Genomic DNA, 19,078 nt, shown 5'->3' with positions numbered 1-19,078 from the left:
CAAGAGCCTCATGACTCTGAGCGTGAGCTAAGCGTTTGGGGAGTTAACTCAGAGTGATTTCCATCTTTTTTTTTTTTTTTGAGACGGAGTTTCGCTCTTGTTACCCAGGCTGGAGTGCAATGGCGCGATCTCAGCTCACCGCAACCTCCGCCTCCTGGGTTCAGGCAATTCTCCTGCCTCAGCCTCCTGAGTAGCTGGGACTACAGGCACGCGCCACCATGCCCAGCTTATTTTTTGTATTTTTAGTAGAGACGGGGTTTCACCACGTTGACCGGGATGGTCTCGATCTCTTGACCTCGTGAAGTTAAAATGTTCTAATGCCAGAGTCTGTCGTCCTCTTGAAAAGGTTTAAGTTATAGATTTCTTTTCTTGTACTGTCTTTGGTGGTTTTGGTATTAGGATAATCCTGAGCTTATAAAATAAGTTGAAAAGTGTCCTGCACTTTTATTTTCTGGAAGAGGTCGTATAAAATTGCTGTTAACTCTTCTTTAAATGTCTGTTAGAATCTTCCAGTGAAATCATGTGGGCCTCAAAATCTCTTTTTGGGAGATTTTTAGTTATGTTTCAAGGTATTTTAATGTTTGTAAAACCATTCTAATTATCTATTTCGTCTTGGTTGAGAATTTTTAACTTGTGATTTTCTTTCTATCATTTATTTTTGTTTTTAGACAGAGTCTCACTCTGTCGCCCAGGCTGGAGTGCAGTGGTACGATCTCAGCTCACTGCAACCTCCGCCTCCTGGGTTCAGGCAATTCTCCTGCCTCAGCCTCCTGAGTAGCTGGGATTACAGGCATGCACCACCGTGTCCAGCTAATTTTTTGTATTTTTAGTAGAGACGGGGTTTCACCATGTTGACCAGGATGGTCTCGATCTCTTGACCTCGTGAGCCACCTGCCTCGGCCTCCCAAAGGCGATTTCCATCTTTACGAAGGCGATGGCTTGGCCGCACAGATACGCCTGTGCTAGTTCTAATTTAAGTCAAACCTCCTCTCCTGTTAACAGAGGGCCTTTCTCTACAGATGGAATGGGTTTTCTGAATCTTTTTAAAAACCGAAGTTGATATTTATTAAAGTATTTATGTTCTTTGAGTAAGGAAACAACATATAAATTTGGTTTTCTATAAAACAACTTGTTTGGTGTTATTATATTGTTGCAGGTGAATTTAAAAATGTTTCTGTTCTCAGAAGATGAGAAGTGTTTGATTGGCAGTCATTCTGATTTAATTTCCTGTTTCAGCAAGCACGCTGCCCAAGTGAAGTAATGTGTTTAATTCTGAAAGCAGAAAGCACATAACATGCTTTCTTTCCAGTGGACTATTTAGATTTATAATTAAATAATTCATTAGTTATTGCACTATCATTCTGTGTGTCTTCTTAATATTGTATAAATCTTAACTAAACATCATTCAATTTAAATAAAAGCACTCAAATCAGCTTTTTAGCCACTTAAAAAGTACCTATGAAATTAGAATTGAAATTTTAGATAAGATAGCAGTGTCTACTTTTTTATGAAGCAGTCAATCTGAGAGAAAAAGGAGACCATTTGATTCAGGGCTGGATGAAAAGGCAGAGAAAACTCTAGGAGGCTTCGGGTCTACGGGAAGATGAGCACATTGAAATTGCTGCCAGATCGTGTAAAATGGAAAGCTCTAGAACATGTCATAAACATTCTTCATAACAAAATGAAAGCAAGAACATTTTGTATTCAAAAAGTTTATATTTTAGAGTAAAACAGAAAAATTAAATAATTTTAAAATATAAAATTCTTTTTTATTTTCTAATATAAAAGGAGCAACTTATTGTTCAAAAAAACTTTTTAATCTCATAGTTTTTTGAGGCAACGAAATATAGTATGAAGATGAAGTGAATCACTCTACGGCATTTCTCTGAGGGACCTTGACTACATAATTCATACCCCTCAATGACGAAGAGTGAGGGGGGGAAATGAGGTCTTCTGAAGACCTACTATGTGCTGATGACATTGTCATGCATTGCTTCAGCTAATTTTAAGAACAAGTCTGTGAGACAAAATAAAACTCAGGTTCATTCAGTAACATGCTCTTTTCATTTTGGCTAAGAAATGGCAGGGCCAGAGTTCACAATCGGTATCCCACGTTCAGACTCACTGACGGAACAGATACATGGCACGTCCTAATTGGTCTGCGGCAAAATGAAGTGAAGACGAGCGAGCTTTAAACTTTATCCGATGTGAGAGATTACCACGGACACTTGGATGTCTCCATGCTGCTTTCAGGCTTTTGCTCTTTCCAGTGAAATAATGGCGCCAGTGGATTGGGGTGAATTTTTTTCAAATGCTTATCCGGCAACTCGAGAAACACATCATCTTTGCAACCAAATGTTCATCTTCAAATTAGAAAAGTTGTGTCTGTGACATCTCAGATTTAATAAGCCGTTATGATCTACCATCTCTTGCACGCTAAAATAATTTTTCTAGCTATCGATACATGTATTATTACGTACATTGTATTCTTTGGGGAAAAAAAAAGAAGACTAAATAGGTGTACTTTTATAATGTGACTCAAAAATTTAAAAATATGACCCGTTCCTGTCCTCCTGGAATGTGAAACAATCTTCAACCCTCTCTAGAGCTGGTTCTCGGAGGCACTGCACTGGCTTTGAGTGGTGGTGACGTTTGGCAAAGGTATTCGGAGCTGGTTCTCGGAGGCACTGCGCTGGCTTCGAATGGTGGTTAGTTTCGGCAAAGGATTCGTAGCTGCAAAGATCGCTGCAACTTTCCCGGTGGAAACATTTTGTTCGCGTCTAAGTGTCATGCAATCACTGAAATTCTAATCAGGAGACCGAAGCACTAAATACATTCGTCTATTTCTTACAGGATTACCAGTTCATCAAAAATTATTACAGGCATAAATAATATGTTACTAAGAAACAATTTTAATCAGGCGTTGGAACAGAACATTATCAGCTTTGTCGTCTTCTTTAATTTTTATTTTTTGTGGGTACCTCGTGCTGATGACATTGGCAGTAGGCGTATGTATTTAATGGGTACACGAAATATGTTGACATGGGCTTGCAATGTGTGATAATCATATCACGGTAAATGGGGTCTCCCATTTCTTCTAGTTATTTCAAAACATACAATTAAATTGTGATTGACTATACCTTGTTATGTAATCAAATACTAAAACTTATTCACTCTTTCTAAATATTTTTCATAGTCATAAACCATCTCTGCCTCACCCAACTCCCCATACCCTTCCCAGCCTCTAGTAATCATCTGTCTATTCTTTATCTACGTGGTTCAATTGTTTCCATTTTTAGCTTCCACAGAGAAGTGAGAACATGCGAAGTCTGTCTGTGCCTGGCTCATTTCACTTGACATTGTGGTCTCCAGGTCCATCCGTGCTGCTGCCAATGGCAGGGTCTCATTCTGTTTACGGCTGAATACTACTCCACTGTGTGCATGGGCCACCTTTCCGCTATTCATTCATGTGCTGGAGGACATTGCTTCCAGATCCTGGCTGTTGTGAACAGTGCTGTCACAGACACAGGAGTGCAGAGATCTCTTCGCTCTACCGATTTATTTCTGGGGTTGTAGACCCAGCAGTGGGAATGCTGGATCATTCGGTCTGATGGGTCCTCTTGACTTTTCCCCTAGTTCTTGGAAGTGTGAAAAGCTGCAATCATTCTTCACATGGCAAAGTTCCATTTTGCAGTTCTGTCGGTGGCAGGAGTGCCCCTCTGGCCTCCACAGCAGGTGCTGTGGGCAGTGCCCAGCACAGTCAGCCAGTTTCACAGGGTGTATTGATAGGTTTTGTGAGTTGCATTGCTACCTTTTAAATTGACGGAAACACTAATAAAGGCACTGGGATTATCTGGGAGTCTAAGGTGAAAAAAACGTTAGAATGATTCACAGAAATGTAGTTTCACTCATCAGAATTGCACAGTTTAGAAAGTGTCTTGCTGGCCCCGGATCTGACAGGGTCCCGGCTGCTTCTGCGACCCCCGAGGGACTGACACGGGGCTCTGTGAGCTGTCGACAATTAAAACCTCCCCCCATTATAATGACTTGCAGTTTTCAAGAAATTTGCTCCTATGAGCTATTGGTCATTTCATTCCTAGTCACCCAACATTTTAAAATGGAAAACTAAGCTTAAATTTTCTTTTTGTCTCTAAAGCAGGCTCAGCATTCAGCCCCGTCCATTTTGCTTCTGGTCTTCTGTGGAATGTAGGTTGAACTGGAAAATATTTGAGGTTAAGACAAATAAGGTTTTATTAGAATAATAAACAGTTCATTGGGAATGCTTTGGAACTGTCAATATTTGTACCGTTTCCCACTAAGCTTTTTACCCACTTCAAGTTCTATCCTCTCTCCGTCCCGCTTTGTGCTCAAACACCTGAGTTCTCTCCGAGCATCTCCACCTCCCCATTCTTTCTGCTCCCACGTGCTCGCTTAGGTTTGATGGCCACATGTTATCCTGAAGAGCAGGAACTGACAGCATCGTCCCCCACGTGTGTCTTTTCACTTCTGCGTGTAATTCAGAGCCTTTCCTCCTGCAGCGGGGACCCCCTTTCCTCCTGCAGCGGAGGGCAGCGGGGACCCCCTTTCCTCCTGCAGCGGAGGGCAGCGGGGACCCCCTTTCCTCCTGCAGCGGAGGGCAGTGGGGACCCCCTTTCCTCCTGCAGCGGAGGGCAGCCGGGACCCCCTTTCCTCCTGCAGCAGAGGGCAGTGGGGACCCCCTTTCCTCCTGCAGCAGAGGGCAGCGGGGACCCCTTTCCTCCTGCAGCAGAGGGCAGTGGGACCCCCAGATTTCACTCTGGATGTGAAGCCTTCTCTGAACAAGTGCACTGGTCCGTGCGTTGGTGGGAGGAGGCGGCTTGGGGGTTCTGAGGCTGAGGAAATGCCATGGGAGGAAAGCGGGGAGGCAGGGCTGGGGTGTAGAGTGAAGTGAGAGGCCCTGCATGAGAGGAGGAGGAGGAGGAGGAAGCCCACGGAGGCCTGGGGAAGGCAGGGGCTGTGCGGTTCTGGACCTGACTGCTTCCCGAAACCTCGCAGGCCCTGAGACCCTTCACGTGGCATGCCGAAGGTTTGAGGGGACGTTCTGTGTGGTGCAGGTGGGAAGACATCTGAGTTCTGCACTGGATCTGGGTGGCCTGGGGTACACTGGATCTGGGTGGCCTGGGGTGCACTGGATCTGGGTGGCCTGGGGTGCACTGGATCTGGGTGGCCTGGGGTACACTGGATCTGGGTGGCCTGGGGTACACTGGAGAGGCTGTGGCCACCCATGGGAACCGGAGTCAGGAAGAAGAGGCTGAAAGTTGCCAAAATCAGGGATGGGCTCTGGGATCTCAGAGCCTCTGAAGTGGGTGGTTCCAGCCAAGTCTCCCCCACCGTGTGATCGGTGTGAGGGGAGCCACTGAAGGTGCCCAGGGGGCCCAGGAGCCTCTCCTGCCCTCCGAGGCCACTCACACTGCCCAGGGGTCATTCTTCATCACTGGCCAGGGCTACACCTGAAGGGCAGCCTTTTTCAAAAGACCCCACAGTAGCTCAGGGTAAGTGGAGACCCTGGCTTTTCCTACACAATGGAACTCCCTGGGCCAGTGGTGGAGGCCACCAGGAATAAAGAGTCAGTGGGTGGCTCAGGGTGGGGGGCGCATTATAGTTTGGGGGACGCGTTTTAGCTCAGGGGGCACTTTACAGCTCGAACTGTGTCTCAGACAAGACCCTCTGAAGCCCTCACACCACCTCGCTCCCGCCTGTGAATGTGACCTTTGGAAACAGGTCAAGATGAAATCTTTGCCCATGTCACCAGGTTAAGACGAGGTCGTTAGGGTGGGCCCTAATCCAAGAGGACGGTGTTCCCGTCAGTAGAGCAGAAGGCAGAGACGTGCAGGGACGAGGCAGCGGCCGGAGGAGGAGCCATGAGCCAGAAATCACTGGGGTCCCAGCCGCTGAGCGAGGGGAGAGGAGCCTCTCAAGGCTCCTGAGGGATTGGAGCCTGCAGACACCTCCAGCCAGGACTCGCAGCCTCCAGGGCTGTCCTCTGGAAAGCTAACTCAGACGTAAACACCTGCTAGGAAATTCAGAGGGGGAAGGAAAGCTCTTCCCTCTTCTTTCCCCATCTGGGAAAATCCTTCCCACACCCTGAACCCAGAATGACCCTCGGGAAGCTTTAATCACTTTCAAATTCTGAAGTCGGAGATAGTTTGTTTTACTTACATTAATCTGAATTTGCAGATTTTTCTCATTTGGTTGAATAAAATATGTTCTGTTTGAGAACATTTTAGATGGGAAAAGAGATCTAATAATATCACTATTTGTGATGTGTCATCTAATGTTCAATCAAAAGATTTCTTGAATAAATAATTGGAAATATTTATTGCAGTAGTGTAGAATTTGTGTTTATTTGACATGTGGAATTCCTTTTCAGTAGGGTTGGCTGCTCAATACCTGCCCTCTCACCTCTCTTCCTCGCCCCAGTAAAGCAGGCAAAACTGAAAGAATGTCTCCTTTTTTTTTTTTCAGAGATGGGATCTTGCTACATTGCCCAGGCTGGAGTGCACTGGCACAATCATAGCTCACAGCAGCCTCAAACCCCTGGCCTCAAGCAGTCTTCCTGCCTCAGCCTTGTCCAGTGCAGGGACCAGAAGGCCACAGGTGCACGCATGGTGCCAGGTTTTCCTGCTGACTTTCTTACTGATGGCCCGAGGCCTGCAGTGCCCTGGCTTTTAAGTGACTGTCTCCCACTTAGTGCTGAGACTAAGTCAGAGCAAGCGTTTCTCATGGTTACCATGGATGCTGACCTGTAAAACGCAGGCCTCTCTGAGGCACGTGTGTTTGCCCACAGCTGTTGGGAAGCCTGCTGATGGCTAGCTTGGCCATGGATGGGTTAGGATGATCGGCCATGTGACTTCAGCAAAACGTGACCTGGCTTCCTTCTCTTCAAATCTGCCAAACAGAAACCTTAAAACCTCTCTTCTTTCTCAAGAAACGTTTATAAAATAAATATAGCAAGTTCAGAATTTTCACTAAACATTTAAGTCCCTCAGAAAGCGCAGATGAATCCCAGGTTTCCACAGTGAGGACGAAGCTAAGAATTAAGCTGATCCCTTGGGATCAGTGAACTCGGGGCTGGACAGACACTGAATTAGGTGCCCGAGACCCAGAAGTGGGCACAGCAGCTCTGGGCCGTGAGCAGCCATGAGCAGCCAGCTCTGTGCGCCCAGCAGAGCCTGGCTCTGAAGAACGAGAAGGCAACGGTTTCTCTCGGGGAGGTGGTTCCCCGGGCACAGCGGGGCTCTCTGGTTTCCTTGTGGAGATCGCGGGTAACGGAAACACTCCTCCTGGGCCGGCGTTCCGGGAGGGCCAAAGGCAAGTCCCTTCCTCCTGCTGGGACCCAGAAGGCGGGACCTGAGTGACCCATGGCCGAGGCAGACACCGCAGCCTCCCCAGGGGCCCGGAGACATCCACTTCCACTTCCAGAAGCACCCCTCTCAGCCCCTAAGGGTGCGAGCTGAGGTCTCCCTGGGTCCCCCTTCCAGCCGCCTCTGCTCTCTCTCTGCATCCTGTGCAGAGCTGTGGGGTGCGGGCACCACGTGGCATTGCTGAGTGGCCTTCAGCTTCTTTGGGGAATACAGATCTAGCTCGTCTTTTTTTACAACTTTCTGAAATCACTGTAAAATGATCTCTGCAGATGTGACCAATGCTGGCGGCGATTTCACAGTCTTTTGCGGTGTTTTCTCTCGGGTCCCTCCGAGATGGACCAGGGGCATCACCATCCAAGCTCACCGCCCTCACCGGGAACCAGGGTGTTTCCTCCGCCTAGGAGGCCTTTGCGTGCACCCCACTCTTCTCTCCCATCCCTTTCCTTTTCCTCCTCAGCATGTCTTTCTGGTACTTTTCTTCTTTGCTGCCATCGGCAGTGGAGACACAGTGGCTCAGGTGACACGCAAGTCGGAGCTCCAAACCAGCTCCTGATGTTGTCAGCGGATTCTCAAAGTACAGGATGCCTAAATGTCCCCACGGCTTTGTTCAAAATGCACATGGTTGAGGCTGCCCTAGGATTGTGATGAGGCAGGAGGAGAAATACCTGTTTGCCACTGGGCTTCGCTACAAGCAGTTGGGGTCCCCTGTGCAGGAGCCCCGGGGCTGTGACCACGGTCAGACTCTGCACAGGGAGGCTGTGGGAGGCCTGGTGCTGCGTGGCTGCCCACACGGAGCGCTGGGCCAGAGGAGGGCTCCCGAACACATGAGGAGCAAACTCTGTGGTCACCTCCGGTGACCGTAAATTATGAGCTCCATTCATAATTACAATTCCCAGATTAGACAATCCCAAGGTATAAACAGCTGCTACGGGAGAGACTGGGCAGCTTGAGCTGAGGCTCATCACACTCACCTTTCGGGAAATACAGGGTGACGGCAGCCGCTTCCTCCTCCTCTCCCATCCATCAGAACAGGCCACTTTCCGTTCCCTACAACGCGCCTATGGAAACACAGCATCCATTTCACTAGCTGGGAGGAAGAGGGAGAGAGGAAGAACCTAACAGGGGACCAGAGTGGTCCATGCGTTTGTAACTTGCCAAGCATCAATATACAATGATATTCAAATGTTTATAATCCAATAAGCACTTCTTACCAAATCTCATCAATTCCATATCTGAAATATTCCTCTGTCCCTCCTCTTTTTCTTCTTTACCTCTGGACTGGACTTGCATGAGAGCATTAGAACCATGACCGTTATCCTACTTCAGAGCTGGGTCCCGAATTCCCCCTCCTCTTCCTCTCTCAGCCCTGCCTCCCAGCCAGACTGCGCACACCTCTCCTCCCACTCACTGCCTCCCTGAGGGTGATCTCATCCATCCTGTCTCCCCAGTCCCCGGTCTCACTCCAGGGAACCTGTGCCTGTGACTTGGGTGAGGTTGGAGCCCCTGGGAACCCTCAGTCCCATCTCTTCCGCACCTGAAGTCACCGTCCTCCTCCTGACACTGTGGCTTTGGGGTGGAGGGAGCCTGGAGCCTGCAACCCAGGGACTGGCCTGTGTCCGTGTCCAGCACCACAGTTCTTGTGCCAAATGAAAAAATATAATTTCTCAGCGTATCTTAGAAATTTGTAAATTATTCTTTTTCCTGAGAAAAACTAGTCTCCTTGGGCATGAGGCTTTGAGAGAAAGATCATCCTCCTGCTGTGCCTTCACCAGCCTCAGAGCTTTGAAAATGAGGCTTCCATTAGGAGTAAAGCTTCCATGGGGTTGGGTCCTCCCAGCCAGGAAAGAAAGAGGTCCCCGCACCAAAGGGGAGCCAGCATCTCTTTCTGGTGTTTATTCTTGACAGGCTCAAGTGATTATATTAGTATTTGATGTGTCAATTGTGTTTAGATAACAGATGTGTGCAGTGTCATTTTAAACAGGGGAGAGGAAGCTCTGGCTTCTCTGTTAAGCATTTCTTATTTGGGAAGGCATCCCCTGGGGTCTCACCCCTTCCAGCTTCACCCCAGGACACCAGGTGCACTGGAATCAGCGTTTTCAATCTCGACTTTCCAATCACGATCCACAGTCAGTTTATACTGAGGGTAAACAAAGAAGAAATATTAAGGGAGAGGGAGAAAAAGTGCTGACCCGAATGGCTGTGTTTGCGTTTGTTCGTTTAAATCCTGCAGGGCTGAAAAAGGATGGTTGTGGGGAGCAGCGGGGAGCCAGGCTTTCCCACAGCTGTGCCCCACTTTGTGGAGGCCTCCACTCCACACACAGGCACTGATCCTCCCCACCAAGGCTCTGGAGCCACTAAAAGCCCAGGGTGGTCTCAGCCCCAGGCCGAGGCTCCAGCTCTCTGGGGGAAAGTGACTGCATGTGTGGCAGGCTTGGGACAATTTGGGGTTTATATAGTATGATTTGATTAAAAAAGAAACTTTTCCTTTAATCAAGCAGGAGTCATGCCATGCTGTGCCAGGAGCAGCACTGACCCCACACCAATGGCTCTAGGCTGTGGGGGCTGGGACCAGACTCCCAGGGCCAGGTCAGGGTGGAGGCACCTGGCCCTGGGGAGCCTCCCTCCTGCACTGATCCCTTCAGGATGGCTGCCCAGGGGTCTGCTGCCTTCCTGCAGGGGCTCGCACCCAAATGGCTGTCTCCCTCATGGGAGGGTTCCAGTGGCTGCCCAGAGCCCAGCCAGGGCCTGGCCCTCCTGACAGTGGGGAGCAGGCAGGAGTGCAGGGGAAGAGGCTGGAGCCAGCCTGTGGCCCTGGGTGCTTTGTTTCTCTAGATTCAATTCACAATGTGTGAAAGGGCAAGGACAGGACTGTCCCCTGAGGGTGATGCCACAGCTCCAGAGCTAACCCTGTAGGTGCCAACACCGCCCCTGGAGCTCTCACCATCACAGAGATCTTCAGAGAGCTCTGTGAGGATGGGAGCTAATTCTGAACTCAGCATGGCCTGGGAGGTGCCTGGCAGCTGGCGCCTAGAGGCTGCAGCTCCCAGCTTGGGTCTGGGCCTCACTGCTGACTGGCCTAGAGGGGAACACTTAGTGATTTTCATCTCATGTGAGGCTGTGAAAGAAGCATGTGCTGTCCTCATGCCTGGTCTCAGCCAGAAGTCACCTTGGTCACTCCAGAGGCCGTTACCAGGCAGTCCCTGGAACTCTCACCATCACAGAGGCCTCCAGAGAGCTTCGTGGGGTTGGGGGCCAATTCCAAGTTCAGCACGGCCTGGGAGGTGCCTGGCAGCTGGTGCCTAGAGGCTGCAGCTCCCAGCGTGGGTCTTGGCCTCACTGCTGACTGGTCTGGAGGGGAACACTCAGTAATTTTCATCTCAGGAGATTTTAGTCAAGGAAGTGTGTGCTGCTGTCATGCCTGGTCTCGGCCAGAAAGCACCTTGTTCACTCAGCAGAGGCCGTTACCAGGAGAGGCAGGAGATAGCACTCCAGATGGTTTCATTTCATTCTTAGGAAAAGAGAATTATTTCTACAAAACCCTTTGAGTGGCAGGACGCAGGCAATGAGCCAACTTTCCAGAAAAAGCCTGACAAAATAATAATAATAAAGCAGACAGAAGGAACAGATGTCTTCAGAACTTGAAATCACATGGTTGGTTTAGATGCAACATTGGTAAGAACAGGGGAAGGTGAGCAGAGGGGCGGAGGGTCTGCTCCTCACAGCTGCTGAGCTCCTCCGAGGAAATATCTGCTCTTTGTCACCCCACACATCTTACAGTTACAGAGTTATGCAAATAGCTAATAGCCAACTGTTCTCCACCATTTGCAGAAGAGTTTTCCTGGCTTTCAAAGCTACACCCACATTGCAGAATCTCTCCAAGGGGTTAAGGAAAAGACAGAGAAGAACCTGTACTACTTTGACTGAGAAGAACAACTTGTAATAGAAGAATGAACAACTTTTCAGATGTCTTCTTTCTTTCTTTCTTTTTTTTTTTTTGAGACAGAGTTTCGCTCTTGTTACCCAGGTTGGAGTGCAATGGAGCGATCTCGGCTCACCGCAACCTCCGCCTCCTGGGTTCAGGCAATTCTCCTGCCTCAGCCTCCCGAGTAGCTGGGATTACAGGCATGCACTACCATGCCCAGCTAATTTTTTGTCTTTTTAGTAGAGACAGGGTTTCACCATGTTGACCAGGATGGTCTCAATCTCTTGACCTCATGATCCACCCGCCTCGGCCTCCCAAAGTGCTGGGATTACAGGTGTGAGCCACCATGCCCGGCCCAGATGTCTTCTTTCTTTCCATGCAATTTGATGATTAAATTAAGTTTTTCTAAGGGGCCCAGGGCAAGACAGAAGTGCACAAGTTCATATGCAGATTGAGTAAAACAGGTGCTCAGCACTACAATCGAGTAATGTTCCCATTTCCTCCAGATGGGGGATTTTCCATCTTCTGTGCTTGCTAGTGGTTCACTACCTGGAGCAGCTTGCTGCAGCGGTTTCCAGTGAAGGAGGTTAAGCTGTCCTCTTTGGTTTCCGCTTTGTGTCCTTTCCCCAGGTCAATTTGCAGGGAGCATCCACTCAGTGGGTCCAACTCCACTTGGGCCTTCCATGGGGAGCATCTGGACCAGAGCTCACTTTCCTTCTTAGCTCTCATCTCTGACCTCTTTCTGGCACCTGCCCGGATCTGACCCCTGCTGGATCCAGGGGGACAAGATGTTTCCTGTGCCAGCCACGGAGAGCTAGCTGGAGAAAAGAGCAGAGAAGACCTGGCATTGAGACGGTGAAATGAGAGGCTCCTGCCTGCCCTGCCCGGGCTCTGCTTGCCTAATCAGTTCTGTGGTCTCAGCGTCTGGAGTGGGTCACACTTTCTCTCACTGCTCTTCACCTTCCCACTTCAACAAGAGCTGGCTTCCCCCTTGTTCTACCTTCATTGTCCGTGAGCAATTTTGTCATCGTTAGCTTCCTTTCCTCTAGGCCTGCGTCTGTTCTTCCTCCCACCTCTGCTCAGTTGAACCAGAAAACATCTAGTCCAGTGTTTTGTGTCTCAAATATGAACTTATATTATTAGTATTCTTAGGAGGCTAAAGTCCTAGGACAATTTTTTAATACTGTATTTTTATTTTTATGCAAATCTAAACCAAATTACTTTTACTAGTTATGATGACAAACATTTTCCTACTGTGGAAATGTGCAGTTAAAAGATATCCTTGCAGACTAAACTTCCGCTGCCCATGTGCCCTCAGTGCAGAGAAGGGCTGTATATTTTCCACATTTAAAAATGCCTCTGTTACACTCTCACAGGCCCCGTCCTCTTCATCACTGTTTAGCACTTGGCTTTTGGAAGCACTCGAGGGTCAGTGAGGAAAGGTCACCGGAAACTAGGAGCTTTCAGGCACACGGTGGGGTCCCCGCACCTCACAACAGCACACGGTGTGGTCCCCACACCTCACAACGGCACACAGTGGGGTCCCCGTGCCTCACAACGGGACACGGTGGGGTTCCCGCGCCTCACAACGGCACACGGTGGGGTCCCCGCGCCTCACAACGGCACACGGTGGGGTCCCCACGCCTCACAACAGCATACGGTGGGGTCCCCACGCCTCACAACGGCACACAGTGGGGTCCCCGTGCCTCACAACGGCACACGGCGGGGTCCCCACGCCTCACAACGGCACACGGTGGGGTCCCCACGCCTCACAACGGCACACGCTGGGGTCCCCACGCCTCACAACGGCACACAGTGGGGTCCCCGTGCCTCACAACGGCACACGGTGGGGTCCCCGTGCCTCACAATGGCACGCAGTTGGGTCCCCATGCCGCACAATGGCACACGGTGGGGTCCCCGCGCCTCACAATGGCACACGGTGGGGTCCCCGCGCCTCACAACGGCACACGGTGGGGTTCCCATGCCTCACAACAGCACCGTAAGGGGTGTGTGTGTGTGTGTGTGCACCACAAATCATGTGGCATACAACAACCAAACTGCGTTCACCTGAAGTTCTGGATGTTACAACTCTGAAATCCAAGTGTGGGTAGGGCTGTACCCTCTGCAAAGGCTCCAGGCAGAACCCCCCTTGCTGCCTCCGGCTCCGGGCACTTGCCGGGACCCTGGCTGAGCTTGGCTGGGGCTGCACCACCCAGTTGGGCGGCATCTTCTCCCTGTCCTCGCAATGCTTTCCCTCTGTGTGTGTCTCTCTGTGCCAAACGTCCCCTTTGTATAAGGATACCAGTTATACTGAAGTAGGACTCAATCTAATAATATCATTTTCACTTGGCTATCTCTGTAAGTACCTTATCTCTAAATAGACTCGCATTCGGAGGTCCTGGGGGTTAGAACTTCAACATATGAATTTTGGGGACACATAATTTTTCCCCTAATAGTAGGGATTCTTCTTTCCAGGTGAACAAATGGAGATCCAGTGTGTTTAGACAGGTCCCCAGTCAAAGCAGCTCATAAGTTCCAGAACCAGGCCCTACACCCTCCCTGCCTGACCTCAGAGTCTGTGTCCTCTGTAAGATGCCGCCGTCTACTCATAGGTATTCAAATAAGAAGGGACCTAATGCTCTAACAATAACAGAAACAAACTGAAAGAAATCTCCTTCCAGCACTCAGGCCCCGCATCATCTATTTCCACTATTCTGGCCCCGCATCGTCTATTTCCACTATTCTGGCCCCGCATCGTCTATTTCCACTATTCTGGCCCCCGCGTCGTCTATTTCCACTATTCAGGCCCCCGCGTCGTCTATTTCCACTATTCTGGCCCCCGCGTCGTCTATTTCCACTATTCTGGCCCCCGCGTCGTCTATTTCCACTATTCAGGCCCCCGCGTCGTCTATTTCCACTATTCTGGCCCCGCATCGTCTATTTCCACTATTCTGGCCCCTGCATCGTCTATTTCCACTATTCTGGCCCCTGCATCGTCTATTCTGGCCCCTGCATCGTCTATTTCTACTATTCTGGCCCCTGCATCGTCTATTTCCACTATTCTGGCCCCTGCATCGTCTATTTCCACTATTCAGGCCCCTGCATCGTCTATTTCCACTATTCAGGCCCCTGCAGCGTCTATTTCCACTATTCTGGCCCCTGCATCGTCTATTTCCACTATTCAGGCCCCTGCATCATCTATTTCCACTATTCAGGCCCCTGCAGCGTCTATTTCCACTATTCAGGCCCCTGCATCGTCTATTTCCACTATTCTGGCCCCTGCATCGTCTATTTCCACTATTCAGGCCCCTGCAGCATCTATTTCCACTATTCTGGCCCCTGCATCGTCTATTTCCACTATTCAGGCCCCTGCAGCATCTATTTCCACTATTCAGGCCCCTGCATCGTCTATTTCCACTATTCTGGCCCCTGCATCGTCTATTTCCACTATTCAGGCCCCTGCATCGTCTATTTCCACTATTCTGGCCCCTGCATCGTCTATTTCTACTATTCAGGCCCCTGCATCGTCTATTTCCACTATTCAGGCCCCTGCATCGTCTATTTCCACTATTCTGGCCCCTGCATCGTCTATTTCCACTATTCAGGCCCCTGCATCGTCTATTTCCACTATTCAGGCCCCTGCATCGTCTATTTCCACTATTCAGGCCCCTGCATCGTCTATTTCTACTATTCAGGCCCCTGCATCGTCTATTTCTACTATTCAGGCCCCGCATCGTCTATTTCCACTATTCAGGCCCCTGCATCGTCTATTTCTACTATTCAGGCCCCTGCATCGTCTATTTCTACTATTCAGGCCCCGCATCGTCTATTTCCACTATTCTGGCCCCTGCATCGTCTATTTCTACTATTCAGGCCCCGCATCGTCTATTTCTACTTTTCAGGCCCCTGCATCATCTATTTCTACTATTCTGGCCCCTGCATCGTCTCTTTCCAGCATTCAGGCCCTGCATCATCTTTCCAGCATTCAGTCCCCTGTATCAGAGTGTTTTTGGGACCCTCTTCAGGTAGAAGTACAGAAAAGATGCTGCTTTCTCCCGAGCAGACAGACTCACCTGCTGTGTCAGTGTGACAGCTCGGTCATGTCAGGCACCATCCATTCCATCCTCCTCCTCAGAAAAAAGAAAGCAAACTTAACCCAAGGATTTACAGCCCTGATCTTGAATCGGCCAGAAGACAGGAGACGGTCCTCCAGGCTCTAACTGCAGGGCAGGCGCAGACAAGGGGTTTCTGCCCTATTGCTGCTGGGCCTGAAGGTGTCTGCCAAGCTCACCCTGATGACAGATGGCTGCCTGCATTCCTGGCCAACCGCATTTCTGATCCTCCCGAGGGAACCGTTGGAGCGGAAATTCACAGACAAGGTTCCTAGAGAATACTACATACCTGTGGGCTCATGTCTCTTTTCTTAGTGATTCTGAATTCTTCCTACCTCCATGTCTTCAACTGGCTCGGGCTGTCTTCTTGGCTCAGCGCCCCTGGGTGGGGGATGTACGGGTGTCTCTTTTCCTGCCTGCAGGGAGGCCTTGAGCAGCTCCCGGGTCTCATCCATCTTTGTCACTCGGGTAGGGGGTTGGCCAAGTTGTAGCCACTTCAGGAGGACTTTGAAAACGTAATTGGGCTGGGCATGATGGCTCACACCTGTAATCCCAGCACTTTGGGAGGATGAGGTAGGTGGATCACTTGAGGCTAAGAGTTCTAGACCAGCCTGGCCAATATGGTGAAACCCCATCTCTACAAAATATACAAAGGTTAGCTGGTCGTGATGGTGCATGCCTGCAATCCCAGCTACTCAAGAGCGGAGGCAGGAGGATTGCTTGAACCCAGATCGGACCACTGCACTCTAGCCTGGGTGACAGCGTGAGATTCTGTCTCAAAAAGAGCCATAGAAAGAAAAGAACAAAAACATAATTGGATTTTTTCTTTCCTGAAAGTTCTTTATGACTTTTTATTCTCAGAGAACAACCATGTCTCATACACCGTATTTGTCACCTTGAAATCCGAAAATTTAATGGAACAGACATTTTGGAAGCACATTCTGTGTGTAGACCTCAGGTTAGGAGACACGGCTTGTGCAAATGTGAACACAGCGTCCAGTCCACATCACCCCCTGTGTAAGCCAGGATGCTGAAAACCCTCTCCTGCTGGACTCACGTGGGTGTGGAGCCCGAAGCGAAGGGGTTGGGACCGGGAGCGTGGAGACGCTGCTGCAGCGTGTCTGGATGCCACATTGGCTTCCCAGGGCTGCCACCGAAGCAGACCACAGCCTGAGTGCCTGAGACCACAAGGATGTGTCCTCTCACAGCTCTGGAAGACAGAGGGCTGGTGTCAAGGTGCCAGGAGGTTCCTGCCTCCTCTAAGATTCTAAGAGAGGGTCCCTCCATGCCTCCCCAGTCTCAGGGGAGGCACCCATCCTGGGGTTCCTTGGCTTGTGGATGCATCACTCCCACCCTGCCTCCATGGCCACACCCTCCTCCTCCCCAGTGTCTGTGTCTCTTCCCCTCCTATAAAGATAAAGTCACACTGGAACGGAACCCACCCTCATGACACAGCTTGATGACATCTGCAAAGACCCTGTTTTCAAAGGGGGCCACGTACACAGATTTTGGAGTGAGGAATAGCAGAAATACCACACAGCTTCATGGGAATCTCAGCTCCACCCACTGCGGTCACTGTCTCTTCCCTGCGAGCTCATCGATCTCCACGTTCAGAATGAGATCACAGAGAACCATCACAGAAGACAGCACATTTTTTTCTGCAACTCTTTACCCTTAAGAAACCAAAGAATTAAGAAAAGTCTCCAAAAATATTAATTCTAGCAGCCCTTCTTGTGATGTGTCATCCCAAGCCCACACCTCAGGCTTCCTGAGCTTTGACCTGGTAAGACTTCCCTCAGGGCACAAGAAAATCATCATTTCAGGAAAAGGTATCAATATTTTGCCACCGTATTGTTTGTAGTATGAAAACGAGAAATTTTTTAAAAATAAGAAATTATTCACATGTTCAATGAGCGAGTGGAAAGAATGACTTTTATTACTTACAAAGTAATACTGGTTGGGGAAAGGCTAAAATTGTATATACAGAATAATCTCAATGATATAAACATACGTATAACAAGCCTGGGAGGAAACATTACCAGTGGGTTCTCTCTGGGTGGCAGAACAGAAGTGATTTAAATGTATTCCATATCCTTGCCTGCACTTCCCTAAGCCCACAGTAAACAGAAATTAAATCTACACGGAACAAAGCGTTATTTCAAAGTAAATACGGGTCATTTTCTGACAGCCATACGTAGGAAAAATGGCGGGAAGCGGTCCAGTGCAATTGTGGTTTTTTGCTGGCTCTGCAGGACGAGCAGGATGTGACCGCCAAGATGCAACAGACGACAAGCTGAGCAAAAGCAGCGAGAAAACCAGCCCTCCGGGGCACCTTGGAACCTGTGTCTTTGAAGTTTAAGTGGGGCTGGGGCACCAGTGACCGGGTGTGCCGTGGGAAGGCTTCCTGAGCTGCCTCCTACCTCTGGGCCTTCCAGAAATGAACGTTTTAACATCAGTGTCGCATGGACCCACGTGCTGCAGGAGCTGTGGTTGGCACGTGTGATTTTCTGGCAGGAGGCAGGATAGCATGGGAAGGGCTGGGGCCCTGGAGGAGGGCAGCAGAGACCTGGCTGTGCACGTGAATGGGCGCTGTCTTCCCCGGGGAGCGCCCACCGACCCTGCCCCGAACACGTCCGGCCTCCTTCCAGGTGCTGCTGCTTCTCTCTCTGGACTCCACACTCCCTGAAATCCCAGGGAATGTCTCCCGGGAAACATTTTACTCTCTCCTCCTCAACCCCCCAAATGTCCTCGGAGACCCTCAGCTGATGGCTTCTTCTCTTGGTGACACGCGGTGCCTGCCTCAGTGAAAATGAGGAAGCCACTAAGCTTCCTGAAACATATTCCATGGTCCCTCCCACAGATGGAAACACCCGTACTCCTATGATATCCGCTGGGAATCGTACAGACACTGGGCATGGCAGAGTCCCTTTCCGGGACTCCAGACCTGTGCCCCTGCAGTCTGCCTTTCCCACAGCCTCCACCTCCCTGCCCAACACATCACCTCATCAGCAGAGACCAAGCTTTAACCTTTTCTACGTTAAAAATTAATAAAGTGCTTGCTTTAACAATGAGGATGCCCTGGCCTTGTCCTCTCCTCTCCTCTCCTCTCCTCGAGGAAGGCCATGGAGAGACTGCCTGCCTCCCCATGCCCACGTCCCTCTGCCCATGTCCCCATGCCCTCGTCCCCATGCCCACCTCCCCATACTGCATCCTCCCCTGGCAGCCGCTGTTCCCTCCACTTGGCGTGATTCCCTAAATCTCACACACCTCACCCCTTCTTCAGATCCAGGAGTCAGCCCCGTGCGACCTCCTCACCCCTGAACTCCTGGCTGCCCCGCCCCATGGCTCCTAGTCCTGTTTCTGTTTTAATGTCCATTGCAGCCCCTGACGCCATCGGAGATTCCTTATCCGCCTGTGGCTGGTGTGGCTCCCGCCCCCTTCCACTGGGGGGTCAGCTCTGTGAGGGTAAATCTCAAGCTTGTGCCTGTGCAGCCCCAGGAGGGTGAGCACACCTGTGGAAGGGAGGATGGATGAGCCGGCCCTGATGGTGGCAGCCCCAGGAGGGTGAGCACACCTGTGCAAGGGAGGATGGATGAGCCGGCCCTGGTGGTGGCAGCCCCAGGAGGGTGAGCACACCTGTG

The sequence above is a fragment of the Callithrix jacchus genome, chromosome 4 (assembly GCF_049354715.1).
Source record: "Callithrix jacchus isolate 240 chromosome 4, calJac240_pri, whole genome shotgun sequence".
NCBI lineage: Eukaryota > Metazoa > Chordata > Mammalia > Primates > Cebidae > Callithrix > Callithrix jacchus.
The sequence above is the reverse complement of the archived record's forward strand: the minus strand, read 5'-3'. Positions refer to the sequence as shown.